This window comes from Cyanistes caeruleus, chromosome 21 (genome assembly GCF_971803275.1).
Source record: "Cyanistes caeruleus chromosome 21, bCyaCae1.hap1.1, whole genome shotgun sequence".
Taxonomy (NCBI): domain Eukaryota; kingdom Metazoa; phylum Chordata; class Aves; order Passeriformes; family Paridae; genus Cyanistes; species Cyanistes caeruleus.
The window spans coordinates 2,846,832-2,859,783 of NC_141721.1; the positions used below are offsets into that span (position 1 = coordinate 2,846,832).

General features: G+C 47.0%; 1 protein-coding gene across 20 annotated transcripts in view; it reads left to right on the top strand.

Moving 5' to 3' along the window:
- Window positions 1-12,952, top strand: part of CAMKK1 (calcium/calmodulin dependent protein kinase kinase 1) — a 75,761-nt gene that overhangs the window by 1,523 nt on the left and 61,286 nt on the right. For 6 of the 20 annotated variants that reach the window (XM_086859014.1, XM_086859017.1, XM_086859019.1 and 3 more), the window contains one exon: window positions 10,930-11,005. The exons of 12 other annotated variants lie outside the window; for them this stretch is intronic. The gene's annotated coding sequence lies outside the window, so the exon portion shown is untranslated. Of the gene's footprint in view, window positions 1-9,914; window positions 10,641-10,929; window positions 11,006-12,952 lie in introns of those variants that run through there. 2 more of the 20 variants (XM_086859024.1, XM_086859023.1) reach the window with 2 other exon arrangements.

The following is a 12,952-nucleotide window of genomic DNA, read 5'->3' on the forward strand; positions in this document are numbered from 1 at the left end:
TCATCGCTCTATACAATCAGACGGTGCTGTACTTCTGCCATGGCTTTCAAAGCCTGTGCTGCTGCTCTGTGCTCTCTAATTAATGTGTTCATTAAGCCCTAAATGTCTTTGTCTGCTACAATTAATTGTCCTTGTGCTAGCTAGAATTTCAAGGAACAGCTTTTCTTTTGCTGGGAAGAGGTTGTGGGATTTCCCTCCCCCTGTTAGGCTCTTGTGGGGTGACTGCAGTAGGAATGTCCTCAGCCTGCAGCAGAGGGGATGTCTGGAAGGATGGTGTCGCAGTGTTCTTTTTGCTGGAGCAAGAAGCACTACTTAGGCAGTGGTCGTGACAAAAAACTTCTGTGGTTTAGACCTTGGCTGGGTGTGAAGAGGTGGTACTGTGCTGTGTCATTGTGCTTCAGCCAAGCTCTGCTTGCAGAGTACAGCATCTCTTTTTGCTGATATTTGTTCCCTGAAATTACTGAAGGATGTATTAACCCGGTATTTGTGCCACTTCGATGAACTGTGGGAAGAACAGTTCTGTCTGAAAGCCAATCTTCTCTTCAATGTCAGTGCTGACCTTAGAAGAGCCTTTATAGGGTCACTGCTACCTAGGGACAGGGGAAGGAGAAACTTCTTTTGTAAGAGGCTTCAGGAAAAGGCTGAGATTGCTGGATGGCTTCTGGCAGGTTGGCTTTGGTCTCCAGAGGACGTGTCTGCCTGGCCAAGGGGCAGAGAGGCACCAGGCACACCAAGCTAATGGAGAAGAGATGTGTGTTGGTGAAGAGCTCAGTGTGAGGATTTTGTCAGTGCTGGAGCTGTGGAAGGCAGTTTGGTAGGATCTGAAATCAATATGTGCAATTAGCATGCCTTGGGAAGATGCCTGGAGAGAGGATAGCCTTTAGTGCCCTAAAGTGCAGGTGTACTGCTGATGTTCAGCTGCTCAAAGCCCTGACAAATGCTGGGTGTAGGGGGAGATCTTCCTTGGTTCCAAGGCTCCCTTGGGACCTGTGGGGATGCTGAGTTAAGCAACACAAGGAGGTGAAAGGTGGGAGGGAAATGGTTTATGTGAAGTCAGCAGCAGAGCCCAGGTTTGGGCAGCATCAGGCTATAGTAGGAGCTCTCCTGAGTGGGGAGGAGAATGGAGCAGGATTTTTGGGTGGGTTTTTACCTCTAACTTGGGGTGAGAGGAGACTTCTCCTGCACAGCCTCTGGCAGGTGCTTTCTGCTACTCAGCCCTGGCACTGCTGCAGCTTGGCAGGTGGAGAAGGAGGCTCAGGAAGCTGAGACATCCCTTTGCTGAGAAAGAGCAAGGAAGCAAGTTACCCCTTCATCTTTGGGATGAAAGCAAGGCCTGACCTGTCAGTGTAAAAGCCAAATACAGAGTTGGTATGAGATAAAATGTTATTGGCTTGTGTCTTAAACTGTAGCAAAGCAGATCCCTCTGAGGACAACCAGGTGTTCAGTAAACCTCGTGAAAATTCTTCCTGTCATGTCTTTGTCTTCATGGTTGCTCCTCTAATTTTCAGTATTTCTTTTTCCTTTTTTTTGGGGGGTGGTGCAGGATATCACTTGATTTAAGAAGCAAACATCCAGCATGGAGGAAGGTGACCCAGTCACCAAAAATACGTGGTTCAAAAAGGAATGTGCATTTCTGGCTGTGAGAATGATTGAAGTGTGCAAAGCAGTTGTTGACAAAATACAGTCATCAAGGCAAGTCTGAAGATTGGTTAGGGATATTTGTGATGGATAAAGTATCAGGTACAGCCAGTAAATGAATGACAGCAAAAAATGCCATGTGGTTGAGCATGTCGTTTTAATTAAGACAGTGGTCAAGCTTAGCATGGTTGGAGAAAAGTGTCTGAAACCTTCTAAAGAGAACAGATCCTAATAACTGATAAATTGGAGAAGGATACTAATCTGAAAGATGGTATGGTGGGAAGGAGCTACAGTGATTTTTGTCCATGTGTGGGAGGGTGGCTGGTGATTTGTGCTGGTGGGTGAGGTGTGAGTACATGTGTTCAGGCCCTTCAGAAACAGGGATGTTTCTCAGGCTTGTGTATTTGGCCACAGGTGGTGACTTTATGGATTGAGTCCTTAATCACAGAAAAAAATTTTATAGACTGTGTCATTGATGCTAAGGTGCAGTCAAGGACTGCAGAACCTGCACTTCTAACTTGCTTAGGAATTTGCAGTCTGGATTTGTTGGTCACTTTTTCTACTTGTTTAAGTTTTTAGAAAGATTTTTGTGTTTTATTGCACTCTTCAGTTTTATTATACATTTTACATATTCATAACTATCTTATCTGTCAAGTACCCGACACTGGAGAAATTTTGTTTGTTGTTTTCAGGTGCTGGTGTCTCTGGATGGGGAAGTTCTGAAAGCCCTTTTGAGGATGCAGCTTCTTGGTGCACTGAGGCTGGCAGCTGAAAGGGAGGGCTGTCCCATGGCAGCTGGGAGCTTCATATCCCACAAAGCTGCTGCTTTAGGGAGTGAACCTGGCTGAGTATGAAGCCTTGGATTTTATTTCTTGATGGCACCCCATGCATGAGCTGAGTCATGCTTTGTGCATAAGGTGTGGTTTGTTGAGGACTTGTTTCTTTTGGGTTGCTGCCCTGGGAAGGCAGTATTTTTGGGTGAGTACTGCTGAAATAGTTGTAGTTCTTTTTGCTAGAATTCGTGTGGGATTAATTTAGGCTGCTTGTGTCTGGGATGATTTCAGTGTTTCTGCAGAGTGGTGGCTGTGAAATGTTGTGATGAATTCTTCAGTATTGTTCAGAGAATTGATGGTGAAGTTGTTAGCTAGTTAACAGTAACTGCTCTAATAATTCTGGTGTGAGTGTAAACAGCAAGGCTGTGATGTGCTGGAGCAGCACTTGAATGTGTGTCTTTCTGAGATGCAGACATGCTTCTCCTTTTTCCTTTTCCTGTGCTGTAGTCTCTGCACAGCAGCTATGTGTATGCCTTGGACAAGCAGAAAAGCCATGGAAGTCCAGCTTTCCTTTCTGCTGGTACTGGTGCCGAGTGGCAACTGCTTCCCTGAGGGCAGTGGAGCCAAATTCATAGCCTCACTTTTTTTGCTGCCTTCTGCAATTCCAGTAGTTTCCACTCACTCACAGCAGTGTAAGTGAGGACTGTGTCCTATTCTTTTTGAAGCTGGGGTGTTGGTGGGAGTCATTGCTGCAGAGCAGAGATGGGGCAGAGTGGCCTGTATTAAGCACAGAGCTCTGTGCCAGGGTGGAAGAGAGCAGATCCCTGATGCCTTCAGCTCCTGTGAAATATCCCATGAATATATTTGGGGTGTGCTGATTGTTTTTCTCAGCCAAGTGACACTGTGATTTTATGACCTTGTGAGGACACAGCATTAAGTGCTGGGAAAACCCAGGCTAAATAACACTTTCTGAGGATGTTTTAGTGTTATATTTGTGACTAAGGTGAATCAGTGGTACCAAGGGATGTGAGATCATCCTGTGGTGGTGAGCTGGACTGTATTGCTGTGTGTGCCAGTTCAGTGCTGTGCTGGAGCAGAGCTCCCAGTCAGGTGCTGCTCTTCTCCTCCTGGTGTTCCTCAGCTGTGCCTCTGCTGCCAAGGTTGTTCCCAATTTTGTCTTGCAGTCATGTGAGTGCAGCAGTGCTTTGACCACCCACTCCAGTTTGTCTTGGTTTTGCTTTGCTTTTGTAGAGTGTATTTATTAACTCAAAGACTGTTTTGCTGTTATGAGACTTTATCGTGGGTGCCTGTCTCTTCTTCCCCTCTCCCACTCCCAGCAGTAGTTCAGATTTCCATTCCATAGAACAGAAATGAGTCCTAAACCCCCAAAAGAGCTGCTGATGATAGATTTGTACACAAATAACATGGGCACAGCCCTCTGAAGCTCACAGTTGGAGGCTGCCACATCTACAGTAGATAAAGCTGAAGGAATTGGGCAGCAGTAGCAAAAAAACAAGCCAGCACAGCTTCACAAGTAGTGTGTGCATGTGTGTACCTACCTGAGGCTGGCTCTAATTATCACAGCTCCCACGCTGTCCTGCTGTTGTGTCAAGCTCTGTCAAAGTTACTCTCAACCACCTCCTGCCTTTGTGCTTACTCACCATGGTACTGGCAACACACAGGCATTGCCAGAGCTTTTCTCCAGCCCCTGGACCTCCTCATGTGCTGGATGCAGCTGGTGGCCTTTGTCTGCTCTGCTGCTCTAATGTGGTCTCTCGGAGACAATTTGGGATGCTCAAAGGGACCCCTGCCTAGAAGAGGGTCTGTAGCTGTTGCCTCATGCTGGGTATCTGCTACCAGACCCTCCCTCTCCCTCTTTCCAGCCCAGCCCATGGAGTCTTGGCTGCTTGTGGACAAGAAGCAGAAAGATGTGAGCTGCTTCCTCATTAGGAGCCTGGCAAGGCTGTGATCTGAGGATGAACCACAGCTCCACTGGGGAAGGAGGCTTCCTACAGTGTGTGAGAAGTGATTGATGGTAGCATCAGAAAGAAAAAGGAGGAATTTGCCTCTCAATGAGTCAAGTGCTGCCTTGGGGAAGTGTATTCTGTTTCTTCAGAGCTTCCTCCCCTGTCTTTTGTCAGTGCTTACAGGTCAGTGTGGAAAAAGTGGGAGGGAAGGAGAGAGAACTGGGTTTGGATACTGGTGATGTATAGAAGGTGGTAACCCTATGCCAAAGAAATCAAGGTACTTGAAAGGCAGTAGGACTTGGTGCAGTGTTCCTGTGACAAATTATTTATTATAGGACACATGTGGAAGCCAGCCATTTAAATGAGTCAAGTCTTAATTTTGACACTTCCTTTGACACCTGGTTTTGGAAATGCTGTCTGAGTAGTGTTTTTCTGGGATATTATTTGTGCTGGAACCAAGGGTTTGGGTCTGATTGCTAGTTGTGTGCCCGCTTCAAGTGGCAGTATGAGGACAGGAAATTTGTGTGCTGACCTCTCACTGATGGGGTGCTTTGATGCTGAAATCTGGATTGACCTTTCTGTAGCTGTCAGGCAGCTTGACTGACAAAGGTTAATGATATCTGAGGCTAGCAGGCAGAGTGTAAAACAGACCTGAGATGAATCTTTTAGCCCTTCTGTGTCAGCACCTCATCCCCAGGCTGAAAGATGGGGCTGGAAAAATGAAAGATGTCCAAATGCAGTTGTTAGGCCAATCCTTGCTGAGTGCAGGGGGAAAAGAATCGTGTCCCCTCAGGGCTGGGGTATGGGCTTACTGCATCAGCAGTGTGTGATTTGTTATAACAGTGAGAACAAAGTCCTCTGCCTCAGCTTGTCCTGTGGTAGTAGTGGGCATGAATTTCAGTGTTCACAGCTGTGTTATTTATGTGCACTTCCAGGTTAGAGAGATCAGGCATCTCTTCCAGGGTGCTTCCACACTCAGATCAGGCTTCTGCATTGTCCTTTCTCGTGCAGTTTGATGTGAGCAGTGCTTGTAATTTGCCTTGAAGAACGGTGAAAAGGCATGCTTTATTCATAGCAATTGCTGGGAGTCCATTCCTTAATGCCAGATAGATTGATTTAAGCCTGAATGCAGAATGGAACTGGTATTTTTTGTTAATTTTCAGAGTTTGCTGTTTCCAAGGAGCTGAAAAGTGTCTGTGCTACACCTGAATGCCACTGAATCTGTCTTCCATGCAGGGTGATTATCACAGATGCAAGAGGACAGTATGAGATTGTCCCACCTGTGGGAACTGATTCTTCTGTGGCACATCCTCTCAGCCACCAAAGGAATGAAAGAGCAAAACCAGTACAGCTTTCCTTGTGCTCATCCAAACATTTGCCTGCTTGCCTCATTGTTTATTGTGTTAAGAGCATAAACTTCACAGCAGGGACCAGCATTTTCACTGTGCAGCATCAGGCCCAGGTGATAACAGTGTCTGAAGTGCCACAGTAATGGAAAATAAGCCTCCAGATCTGAGTCAAAAAATGGCAGATGCTCTGGGGATGCACAGAGCATTCTGTTATCTAAAGAATGTCTTCTGCTTGACTCCAAAAGCAGCAAAAGGCTGTCCTTGGTTCAGTGACTGCCCAGGATCCCAGGAGAAGCCCCCTCCCCTCATCCCCAGGAAGGTCCCTGGCTCTCCCTGCTCTCCCTCGCTTGCTCCACACAGTGGGTGCACCATTCTCCTGCTGATGCCGTGCCTGCATTGCCAAGGTATTTTTGAGGTTTTGCTGTGAGCTGGAGAAAACCACCTGGATTCATTGAGGATGTTTTGTGGTTACTGCAAAGTGCTGAGAGTCTCTTTCCACTAGGACCTTGTGGAGGAAATGAAACCCAGAGTCTTTAATATTCCATGCACTTTAGGTATGAATAAATTTTTCCTTGCCCCAAAACCTCCTTCTGCTGTGAAATCCATTCCAATCTCTTTGTCTAAGACAATCAATCTTCTTCCTTTCCTCTCTCCTCCCATGCCCCAGCTTTTATTAACCTAGAAATGTGCTGACATTTCACCATCAAACTGGTTAGAGAGCTCTGCAGAGTACTTTTGCAAGTTGTCAGTGTAGCTGCCTGCAAAAGAAGGGGAAGATGGCTCAGAGCTGCTCATCTCCTGGGGAATTTGGTTTTTCCTAGCTGATGGCTTTCTGCAAAAGTGTCTGTCTATCTGTTCCCCTCAAAAGGAAGGGCATGGGGTTGGGCAGTCAATAAAGAAAGATCATCATAGTGTTTTAATACATTTATCTTGGCAGTGCTCCATCCTGTAGCAAATCCCTGTCCCACTGTGCACGTGTACTGACTCCAGCCTCTCTGGAGCTGTCCCTTCCACTGCTGCATCCTGTGGATCACTCAGTGCCTCTCCAGTTGTTCTGCTTTCTTGGCTAGAAGCCTGTGCCTCACACTGAATCCCTTCCTGCTCCACTTCCCAGGAGACTGAGCTATCCAGCATAGGAGTCATTTAGTTTGTATGTAGGATTTCAGCAGGATTCAGCAGGAATTTCACCTGGATTGGTGGCAGGTGTGGCTCCTGAGGGGCTGACTGAAGCCCCTGTGCTTTCCTGGAGCAGGTACAGGTAGCTGCACTGTCTGGGGTGGACTCAGCTAAAGCTTTTTCGGACCTGACACTTAACACCTTGAAGCAAAGTCATCCCAGCCTCTCCTTATTTGCTGGCATTGAGGAACACCATTTCCAGCAGCAGCTTGGCTATTCCAAAGTCCTTGACCTCCTCTGAACCTCTGTGCAGCCCTGGCACCTCCCAAGCTGAGCAGTGCTGATAGTTGGAAAGTTTGAGCCCGATAATATCAACTCTCCCGATGTCTTCCAACCTGTGCCTGGTTCTTCCTGCCCTGCGCAGCCCCATCCCCTGGCTGGACAGTCCTGTGGAGATTCACTGGAGCCAAAGGGTTTGTGGGGATCTGCTGAGCAGCTCCTGGAGGCAGGCAGGAAGCCAGGAGCTGGAGACAGGCTGCTGAGCTGGAGGTGGGTGGGAAAGCCTGTCCAGAAGGGACTCTGAAGGTCCTCTGAGGTCACTGTTCAGCCTGAACAGCCACAGCATCACACAGTTGGGAACCTGGCCTGCAAAACCTGGAGCCTGAAAGGAGGGGACAGGGAAAGGAACAAAACACCCCTCTGTTGTGCCCCTTGGCTCTACAGCTGTGGGAATCCACATCCTCCTTTCCTTGCTCCTGTGCACAGCTGGGAACACTGCTGGATGTCACTGGGACCAGCAGAAGCTACTCAAGGACTAAGTGTCAACCAGCAAACTCTCAGAAGCAAACCAGTTCCTTTACTTTGAAAGCTGCAATGGGAACACCTCCTAGGCACTGGGGACGGTGCTGCTGATGCTGATGAAAGCAGATTCCTGACATTAATACCAGATGGAATGCAGCTGCTCCTTCATGTGAGGAGCTGGAAGCCTTTGGGTTCCCCATTCCTCTCACAGGCGCTGGGAAGCAGCTGCTCCTCCCATGGTGCCAGACAGGTCCTACACCCAGCTCTGCAGTGTGTCAAACCAAACAGGCTCTGGTGATTGGGCTAGCCAGGTTATTTGTCCAATAATTTGTTCTGGCTACAATTTTGTCTGCTCTGGAAACTTGTTATTTTCTAGCCTTTTGAGACCACCTCCCAGAGAGAATGGGGATTTTAAGTATTTAGACATGTAATAATGATGTAATTAAAATATTTAATTTTATTTTTTCTTGTTTGAGTGTAATTCCTTTGATTTAAAGGGTGGTAGTAGCTAATTGGATTCTGGGCCAACCTTGCACAAGCAGCTGGGGGGGGGAGGGACTGCAAATGAGTCTAGCCAGGAAATTGCACATTTAAATATAGTTCTTGGTAGGGTCAGCAAAACACCCAAGGGACAAATTAAGAGTAAAATTTCTGCTGTAATGTGTTCATTTAGCTGCAGACATAATCTTAAGGAAAACAAAGAAGCTTGAGAGTGAGAGGAGCAAATTTCAGGGTAGATGGATGTTGTCCATTTGTGTGCTGCTGCAGGTCTCTCATAGGCAAGTGCATCCTTCTCCTGGCTCTGGGCTGTCTGGTACATTGGCTGATCCCAAGAAGAAACCACTGAAGGGATTTTTGGGTTTGTGGGTGTTAGTGGCTTCACTGGAGGATGGAAATCCATAGTCCACATAATGCTGTGGAGCTGCTGCTGTTACCAGCTTTGGCACAGATCACCTGGATCACACTGTTCATCGGGTGGGAGATGGGGCCATCAGGGATGTGACTGGGGTCTGTGGCGTGAGAGGGATTTGGCCTGGGGAGAAAAAAAAAAAAATCAGGGCACTGGGATTGTCCCTTTGGAAATCTTCAAAATCTGCAGCCTTGTGTTTTCCCTGTTGGGACCTGTGACCCTTTCACAGATGGACAAGGTCCTTGTCCCTGCTGGGGATGTGTGTGAGGAGTAAGCAGCCAAAGCCCAGGATGCAGGACATGGAGCACATCTGGAGTAACCCCTGGCTGAGAGCCAGCACTGCTCTCAAATTTGACTAACAATATTAATTTTCCAGCCCTGAATATTTCTTGATTTAGGCATAGCTCAGACCACGTGCAGCAGAGCCCCTCTACTCCTTGGTGGCACTTAGGGAACAGTCTGAGTTAGTTCTTGGCAATTGGAATTTCCCTTAAAGGCTAAGCTAGAGAAATGTTGTTGGTGACAGGAGATGCAGAAGAGCAGCTTGTTTTATGTTTCCCAGGACCTCAGACCCGGCTCTTGGTGCTCCCTCTTTCATTTTGACTGTGTTCCCAGGGGAAGGCCACATGTTCAGGGAGGGAGGCAGAGCTTGTCAGGAATGAAGCCTGATCCCACATCCTTCTCTGGAGGGCTGCAGAGCTGTTCACTCTAGATGGGTAAGATTCCACAAAAGCTGGGGATCATCCCACCTCACCACCAGTGTATCAGCTGGAAGGAGAGCTGCCTGACAGGTCTGCAGATGTGACCAATTGCATTGTTCATCACTCATTTTGTATCTTCTAATTAAATTAGAATTAATTATTTTTTCTTCTTTTTATATCCTATTAAACTTTTTTTATCTCAACTCATAAATTTTACATTTTTTGCACCCCCATTCCTGGAGAGGGATCTGTGAGCAAGCAGCTGTGTGGTGTTTACCTGCCTGCCAAGTTAAACTACAACATTTAAGCTTTATTTTTAAAGCCTGCCTTGATTCTAAGCTCTTTGAGCCAAAGCTTGCCTTTCTTAAAGCATTAAACACAGTGGGGCAGTGAGCGCTCTATTAATTGATGCTGTTGCCAGGCTATTGAAAAGTTGTAATAATGTGGCCAAATTTTCAAGTGTGGTCTAGGCTTTCTGCCTGGATGTCAAAAAGGGAAACTAATTACAGAGTGAAGCAAGGAGAACAGGCTGGCTGGAAGGAAATGTCATTAAGGTTCTCCTCAGGTGCCAGGTCAGCCCATGTCAAATCACAGCTGCCTCAAACCTCTAAATTTCTTCCTCCTTCCGTTAAATTACTACCAAGTGATTTCTTGCAAGTGTAACCACCTTTTAGAACAAGAGAATGAAAACTGGCTGTTTTCTTTAAATACAAACAGCAGAGGCAGGGCTGGGATTGCAGAAGCAAATAGCTAATTTTCTTCCCTGGCCCTGTAGCACTGTAAAGAGTGCCTGTGCTGGCTTCTTCCTGGGTTATGGTCATGGGGCAGGGGGAAAATGTGTGGTTTATCCTCTCTGACACCGTGTGGGATTGGTGTTGGGATGCCTGAACTCCCTGGCAGGTGTAGCACAAACAGCGCTCGTGATGTGCCAGAGCTCAGTTCTCCACAGTGTTGTAGAGACTGAAAAAAATAGCTTCAGATTGGTTGAGGACAAACTGAGAGATGTTCTGTCAGGACTCCCTGAGTGACTGCTTGAGGGAAAAGTGAGGGGCTTCAGTCATTGCTTCTGCTTATACCAGGACAAGGTGGCTTCTCCTGCTTCTCTCACCTTCAGTCTCTTTCCTGCCAGCATTCTGGTGCCATTCTTTCCCTTTTTCTGACTTTGATGCTTGGTCCTGGAGAACCCTTGTCCTGTGACCACTTCTGATGGTCAGCAGGGACTGTTCTGATTCAGGGCTGGGCTGCTGGAAGAGCACTGCTGGCCAAAATTTGGGTTATTTGGAGAAGCAATGGACAGTGAAGGTGGGGTGTGTGAAGACCAAGCCCTGCATGTTCTCTGTGATGGAGCAGAGAGCTTGGGGACACCTTGGAGGTCCAGGATGCAGGTAGGTTGCCTGACCACAAATTATACAGAAACCTGTACCTTAAGAGAGCTTAGAACCCTTCACTGCACTGCCAGCAGGGCTCACTTGGCTCACTCACATGATGCCACATGGCCAAGCCATTGCTACACTAATTCTGTTGGTGTCACTTTTCATCCTCTAGAATGGTCCACCTTGGACTGTGGTCCTGAGTCTTTCTGCAGCTGTTTTTCCCTTTAAAAGTTCATGTAAGAGCTCCCACAAGACACAGAATTTGTAGTTCTCTCTTTAATGCTTCATCATCCTCTTGCAGTGTTGAACCCTCTTGCCCAGAAGGAGGAAATTGCTGTATTTTGAGGTCAGGGTGAGCTGAAGAATGTCAGATCAAGGTACAAATTTATCTTCATGTCTTAGATCACAAACCATTGAAGGAGGTGGTGGGATATTTGCATGTGGGTAAGGAGTGGGCAAATGCAGTCCAGCTTGAGAGCTGGCTAATAAAGAGTCTAGTATGGAAAATAAGATCCTCAGAGGAGATTTAATAACTGGGGAGAATAATTGTAAAGTACTTCAGAATATTAACCAAAGGCTGAATGCATCCAATTAGCTTAATGAAGCTGGGTGGTTGGGTTCTTTTTTAATCAAACAGATGGGCAAAACATTATGCACAAAAAATGAGATCTGAATACAATGAACACATTTAATTAACAAATAAAAGACAGAGAACGGGTTTGTTTTTCAACTTGAGAAGTGAATACCAAATACTCAAAAAACAGCCTTAAATGTCATGGTGTCTTCAAAGTCTCAGGTACTGACAATTCTTATTTGCAACAACATGGGTGTTTGACCTGGGCTGGCTGCACCTGCTGGCAGGTGAGCGGGTGCTGGAGGCAGCGATGCATCACCAACCCCGCAGTGCTGCAGAGCCATGCAGCAATCCCTGGCTGCTGCTGTGGGCTGTCCCCAAGGGCAGGCTCAGAAGCAGTAAGTTAAGCTCTGCTCAACCCTCTGCTCCAAAACCTTTTCCCTGCATGTGGATGATCACCTCTGTCCTGCAGAAGGAGAAAGCCAGGACTCCTGGGTTAATCAAGGTGTGAGCTCAGTGTCCTTAGTGCTCAGGAGACCTGTGCAGTGTTTTTCTGATGGTCTGTGCTTGTGCTGTGGTGTGTGGAGTTGCTGCTGGCCCCAGTCAGGGAGGTGGATTCCCACCACTGCTTTCACTGTCCTTGCTGCAGCACAGGCTCCTGTTCCTGCTGGTGCCCAGTACAGACACAACTCCTCTGCTGTCTGTCTGACCAGTTTTACTGGGCCACGGAAACCTGGTGTAAATCAATGCCTTCCCTCTCCAGACAGGAGGCTCTTCTTCATACAAACCCTGAGTGCTTATGTAAGTGTGAAATACAGAGCTGCAATATCAGTCTTGCCAAGGCTGGGAGTGTTTGCTCCAGCCTAATAAGCTGTACAAGCCATTTTGATATTAAGCCTATAATAATAACACCTTGTAGCTAAAGAGTGTGTTTTTCCCCATTGGTAGATTACTCAGCCCTTTTCTTTTGAGGCAGTGTTTAACAAAAACAGAGACTTTCCCAGACTATGTTTAATTAAACACAGCTCAGAGATGTCTTCATTTCAGTGCTGTGATGATGTTGCTCTGCACTCTCCTCTCCAGGGCAGTTGGAACTTGTGCTCTGCCAGTGCATGGGCTGGGCAGGTCACTGTCTCCTGCCCAGCTGTACCTGTCCAGATGTGCCCAGTGGTGTGGAAATCCCAGAGGGGCTCACATTTGGAGAGACCCACAGGCTCCAGCTGCTTTTGAAGCTGAGCTGGGGCTTGGTCTGAGCTGTGTAGTCCATGCAAGTGCAGCTCAGCCAATATGCTTTGTACTACAACGAACATTTGGGTCCAGATTTCTACCTGCTTCCTTTTCTGGTTGCCAATGTAGCTGTGGGAGCATTTTGAGTGCAATGGCCTGGTTATCAACAGTTACATACAAAGTGAAGGCTTTAATTTGAAGGCTCTTCATTTCTGCCTTAGGAATTACCCATGAGCAGATGGTGATATGCTCTGGTTTTGCTTATTCTTGCAGATTATTTGCCAGATAATTTTTATGACTAATCCTTTGGCCCATAGACTGTTTATAAACCTGGAGTCAGGTTTCGGGTAAAAACACTTGTGTTTGCAAATTTTAAAATCTGTTCCTGTGCTGGCTTGCTGATGTCACTGTGAGCAGGAGACTCCTCTGAGTGGCAAATGCCCTCTGCACCATGGGAGAGAGGCAGCTCCTAAAGAAGCACCTCCTTCCCAGTGACAGGATGGGAAGAACAATGTTCATGCCT